This window comes from Echinops telfairi, unplaced genomic scaffold (assembly GCF_000313985.2).
Source record: "Echinops telfairi isolate 266 unplaced genomic scaffold, ASM31398v2 ScPeMD7_3;HRSCAF=10, whole genome shotgun sequence".
Lineage (NCBI taxonomy): Eukaryota > Metazoa > Chordata > Mammalia > Afrosoricida > Tenrecidae > Echinops > Echinops telfairi.
In genome coordinates this window covers 26,011,553-26,016,676 of record NW_022103899.1, presented here as the reverse complement: position 1 = coordinate 26,016,676, position 5,124 = coordinate 26,011,553, and the positions used below count along the sequence as shown (strand labels likewise).

Genomic DNA, 5,124 nt, shown 5'->3' with positions numbered 1-5,124 from the left:
CACAGCGCCGCGCACGCCTCTCCCGGGTTTTGTATCCGCTCACACGCACGTTGACACCGATCCCTTCGCTGCACACGCCCGCCCCGCTCGCTTCCCACCCCACTTTCTGGAAGAATCCCGGGCAGCTTCCGCACTTTGCTCGCTTGCCCCGCGCCAGCCCCCCTCGCCCTGCCTTCTCCCAAACCCCACCGCGCTCACGCCGCCCCCGTGGGCGCCCAGCAGACGCCACCCCACCCCGCCCCCCTGCACGTGGGGCCCGAGATCCGCCCTCCGCGCTCCGCGCCGAGGAGCGCCGCCGCCGCCTACCCGCCGCACCGGCCGCCGAAGCCCGCGCTGCCCTCCGCGAAGGCAGCGGTGCTCAAAGGTCCACCGCGCTCGGCAGGCCGCGGGAAACTCGGAGGAGAGACAGTCTCGGGGCTGCAGCCAGCCCCCTGGGACCCGGCTCCCCAGCAGGGCCCGGCCCCTCCCCTGGGCTGCCCGTCGGCCGCGCGGGGCTCTCGGAGGACCGGGAGGATGGGGAGGACGGGGGCGACCGAGTTCCAAATCCACCCCGCGGGCGGCGCAGGGCTTTGCCTGCGTGGAGCGTATCCTGGGAGAGCGCCGGCAGTTTCTCAATCAGCATTCATGATGGAAGCACTTTGGAGAACACACCTCTGCCAGAGGCGGTCGTGTGAAAGGCAGGCAGCTCTCCAATGGAGTGTATTTTTTAAAAGATGATTTCTTAGCCCTGTTTTTGGTTTTCCCCCCCTTCTCCTTAGTACCGATGACGGTTTCTCAGCGGCTCCCCGGGTGCCAGAGCCCCTTAGGAAAGAGCACAGCACAGCCCCCTGTGCTGCTTCCCCTCCTGGGGGTTCGGAGAAGACAGAGGCGCAGGGATTCATCATTTGAAATAAAATACAAACACCTTTCTGCTAAAGTTCAAATTTGCTAACCCAATGTGCCCCCACCCCCGAGTTGACGAAGCCCAGCCGTCACCGACGAAAGGAGCTCCGTTTCTTACGTGGCTGGTGGTTTTGGCCCTTTAACCTCCTGGTCGCACTGTACAGCCGGACGGATCTTGTTTATTTAAGAAACGTCTGTGTTAACGTTTGACCTCGCCGAGCAGTCCTTTCAAGTGGGTGCTGTGCTGGTCCTTTTTGAAGGATAAAGAAAACGGTGCCCGGAAAGGTCAGTGAACTGATTTAAGATATTGGGTGTTGGGCTGCTAACCATAAGGCGGGCAGTTCAAAACCACCATCTAGAAGACATTTACGGCCTCGGTCTCCCTCTTCAAGTTCACTCGGATTCAGAATCAGCGTGGGATTCAGCTGCTTCGCACCGGTTTGGCATAACCCAAACCTCGTTTTGTGTTGAGTTGGGGGTGGGGGGCAGGTTGTTAGAGTGATAGGGGTTCTTTCTGAGGGGTTCTATCTAACTGGTGATAGGGGTTCTTTCTAAGAGGGGCGGCTGGGTAGTTGCCCAATGTGAAAATCACAAATTCACATTCCTTACCCTTTTTTAAGGTTCATCTGCACAACAACGCATTTAAGTGCCAGTCATCTAATGTTCACTCAGCCCACAGGGATACAAAAGTAGATGGAACTATGCGATGTTTTTTCAGTCACTCCATAGAACTCCCACTTTTGATGAAATAGCACATTTTCATTCCCTTGCCTTTGTTCCTTCAATAAACAACTATAAAACGGAAAGAGAAAAAGTACCAAACAACCAGGAGGGGGACACTCTGTAATTCATTTCAGCTTCCTGTGAGGCCCCACATTCCCAGGAGAGATAAGATGTTACTATTACGCGATTCCTGAGTGTTCAAAGAGGCAAAAATATTGTCAGAGCCATTGCTGTAAGTTCAACAGAAGCGGAAAGGGGTTTTTCAAAGGTGAACATAATATGTTCAGAGAAGAGAAGCCACCTGGTTCTAAAATATCGAACAGAGTGACTCGTTGGCTCACTGCTAAAAGGAATGGGATCCTGTTCCCCCGACAGTGCAAAGATGGTTAAGGAGAAGTCACACAGCCCCTGCTGCTCAAAGTGAGGAATAATGCAAGTGAGGACGCCAATAAGAAGCGAAGCAATATAGAAATACCTTAAAGAATGGTTTTATTGTTTTGTGTCAGATACTATTTAATATTTTTATTAATATTTTAAACCTCATAATTTAATTTTGTGTATCATTTTTATTGGTCTTATGTAAGCATTAACTGCATGAAACAATAAGCTACCTTTTGTTATATTGGGTTTTTTCATGCTTAAACAGTCATTAGGGCAGCGAACCAGTCGTTAAATTACTTGAATCCTACCACTGGTCAAAATCGACCCAAGTGGGGAACTTCTTTAGCTAGTTAGCAATGAGATGAGGGATTTGACTCTAGGTCAGTGGTTCTCAACCTTCCTAATGCTGTGACCCTTTCATACAGTTCCTCATGTGGTGGTAACCCCCAACCATAAAATTTATTTTCATTGCTACTTCATAACTGTAATTGTGCTACTGTTATGAATCATAGTGTAAATATCTGATATGCAGGATGTATTTTCATTGTTACAAATTGAACATAATAAAGCATAGTGATTCGTCACAAAAACAATATGTAATTATATATTGTGAAATGCTTATTTCTAGTTACAAATAAATGAAATTTTGTCTGGATGCATGGTGTAACATGGGTAACAGTCTTCACATGGAGTACTCATTTGTGGGCGTATCTGCATGTGGGTGGACCCGCCTGAAAATATGTGTTTTCCGATGGTCATTTGAAAGGTCCTGTGAAAGGGTCATTTGACCCACAAAGGGATCACAACCTACAGGTTGAGAACCACTGCCATAGAGGGTTTCCTAGGAGCCCTGATGGCAGAGTTGGTGGCTCATTGGGCTGTTAACTGCAAGGTCAGCAGTTCGAGCCCACCATGATGTTGGTGTGAATTAATTCAGTGGGTTGGTTTGAATATAGGGTCCCCTACTAACCCACCCCTGACATCGAGTTGATTCTTAGGCTCTAAATCAGTAGTTCTCAACCTGTGGGTCGCAACCTCTTTGCGGGTGGAACAACCCTTTTACAGGGGTCACCCGATTCATAACAGTAGCCAAATTACCATTATAAAGTAGCAACGGAAATAATGTTATGGTGGGGGAGGGTCGTCACCACAACATGAGGAACTGTATGAAAGGGTGTTGGCATTAGGAAGGCTGGGAACCACTGCTCTAAATCTTTACAGGACCAGATAGTCTCGTGTTTCTCCTGAGCATGATTGCAGCCTTGCAGTCAGCAGGCCAGTGACTAGCCCACAGCGACACCACCCCCCACCCCCACCCCCTGCTCCCTCTAGCAGCCTCAGACATGTGAGCAGAAAGGATAACCATCATCTGATGGTTGATTACATTTGTGTAGAAAAGGTAACTTGTAACCATTTGACATGAAATTTGATACACTTTTTAGGTTCCCCTGAAAATTAAATTCCTGAATGCTTTGGGGGTTTTATCCTCTATAATTAGAATTCCAGTGGGAGTGATAAGGAAGTTATTTGGAAAAAACTTAAACTTAGTCTCAGGTCTTTCTTTTACCACTGTCCAATCTTAATCATTGGACCGCAAATCTAACTTGCTGATGTTTTTTGAAATAACTTTCAAAAGCTGATGGCGCCTGAGAGAGAGGACAGCTTCAGAAGTCCGTAGATGGCCTTATACTTCTGAGGGGATTTCCTGAGGATAACTGAGATGTGTGTTTAGAGCAAAAACGTTAAATATTGAAATGATGGAAAACACTGAAGTGTAGGAGTGCAGGAGGAGCCACTGTACCACAAACCAGGTTGAGATGAATTCTCTACTAGGAATGAGGGCTTTGGCCCACAAGAAGGCAATTAGAAAGTAATTCTGAAGGAAAAACAGTCACCCTCCTGAAGAGATCCTAAAGATATAGGTACTAGAACAAAGTGTGGTGAAGAAACCAGATGGGACCCAGCTAGAGAAGGGTGTTTTAAAACAAGCATTCATCTAAGTGAAGCATCAGTTAAGTTCACATGGGAAGTTCATACCAGTCTGTGTGATCCAAGGACTGCAGATAATAACATCCAAATCTGGAAGGAGGGAATGGTATCAGACTTGTAATTGTGAACACCCAGTTTGAAGAAGGGTGTGAATGACAGAGGAAGCCCCAATCCATTTGCAGGGTCCCTACAAGGATCAAGCCAACAAAGCCCAGGGATGTGAACAACCTTGCTGTCAGACAGCACTGCAAGGTGGATTGTGCAGAAGTAGTTAGGTTAAGATATGCCACCTTATCATTTGATCTCCCTTTTGACTCTATAGTTTCGGTTTTTAATATTTTCTGCTTTTTTGATGGCGGTTTTTCTATGCTTTATCTCATTACTGTTGTTTTCCTCATGTCTGTGCTTTGTATGGTTTCCTAGATATGACAAGGCTATAGAGATAGGAACTGGGTTGCCACTTGCTTAGGGGCAGGGCAGGGGCGGATTGGGGAGAATGGGGAGGTAACAATGAGTGTGAGAAGAAAGTGTTTTGAAATTGTGGTGATGATTCCACAAATCTTCTTAATATGATTGAACGATTAAATCATATGTGAATTATATGATAATAAAACTATTAAAAGTAGTTTTAGAATTATCTCTCAGAATTGGCTAAAAGAGCTAGGAAAAGAAATCAGAGTTTTAAAAATCTGGAGTCTGGGGGTGGGGAGAGGCAGTATCAAAAAAGACCGCGCAGAACCGAGGTGGAGACTCGCAGGGTGGAGCAGGCCGGGGGCCCTGGCAGGGTCGGACTGAGGTACAGCAGCGTTAATAATACTCTTGGAGCGTTAATACTCTGGGGAGGGGCAGGCACTTAGGGGGCCCTAGGGCATGAAGGCACTTGCAGTGGGGAGGGGGCTGGGGCTGTGCAGTGGGCCTGGCTGGCACTTTGGGGAGTGCTGGGGCTGGGTAGGTTGGGCCGCGACAGCCCAGAAAGCTTTGGTAGCAGACAGCGCAGTCTCTAGGCTGGCTCTTCCTTAAATTAAAGCAGCGGCCCTAGTGCTCATCTCGAAGCTCTGAAGGCAAGAACTTGCTCTGTTGCTGCCGGATCTGGGCCAGCTTCTTCCGCGCCTCTTCCAGCTCCCCTCCGTCCGCAGCATCTCCTCTTGG

The 5,124-nt window shown here is 48.2% G+C and overlaps 1 protein-coding gene across 1 annotated transcript in view; it reads right to left on the bottom strand.

Moving 5' to 3' along the window:
- The window catches only part of SPATS2L (spermatogenesis associated serine rich 2 like), a 182,837-nt gene extending 182,513 nt beyond the window's left edge, over positions 1–324 (bottom strand). The window contains exon 1 of the mRNA XM_045296313.1: positions 307–324. The gene's annotated coding sequence lies outside the window, so the exon portion shown is untranslated. The remainder of the gene's footprint in view (positions 1–306) is intronic.
- Positions 325–5,124: the final 4,800 nt, after the last annotated feature.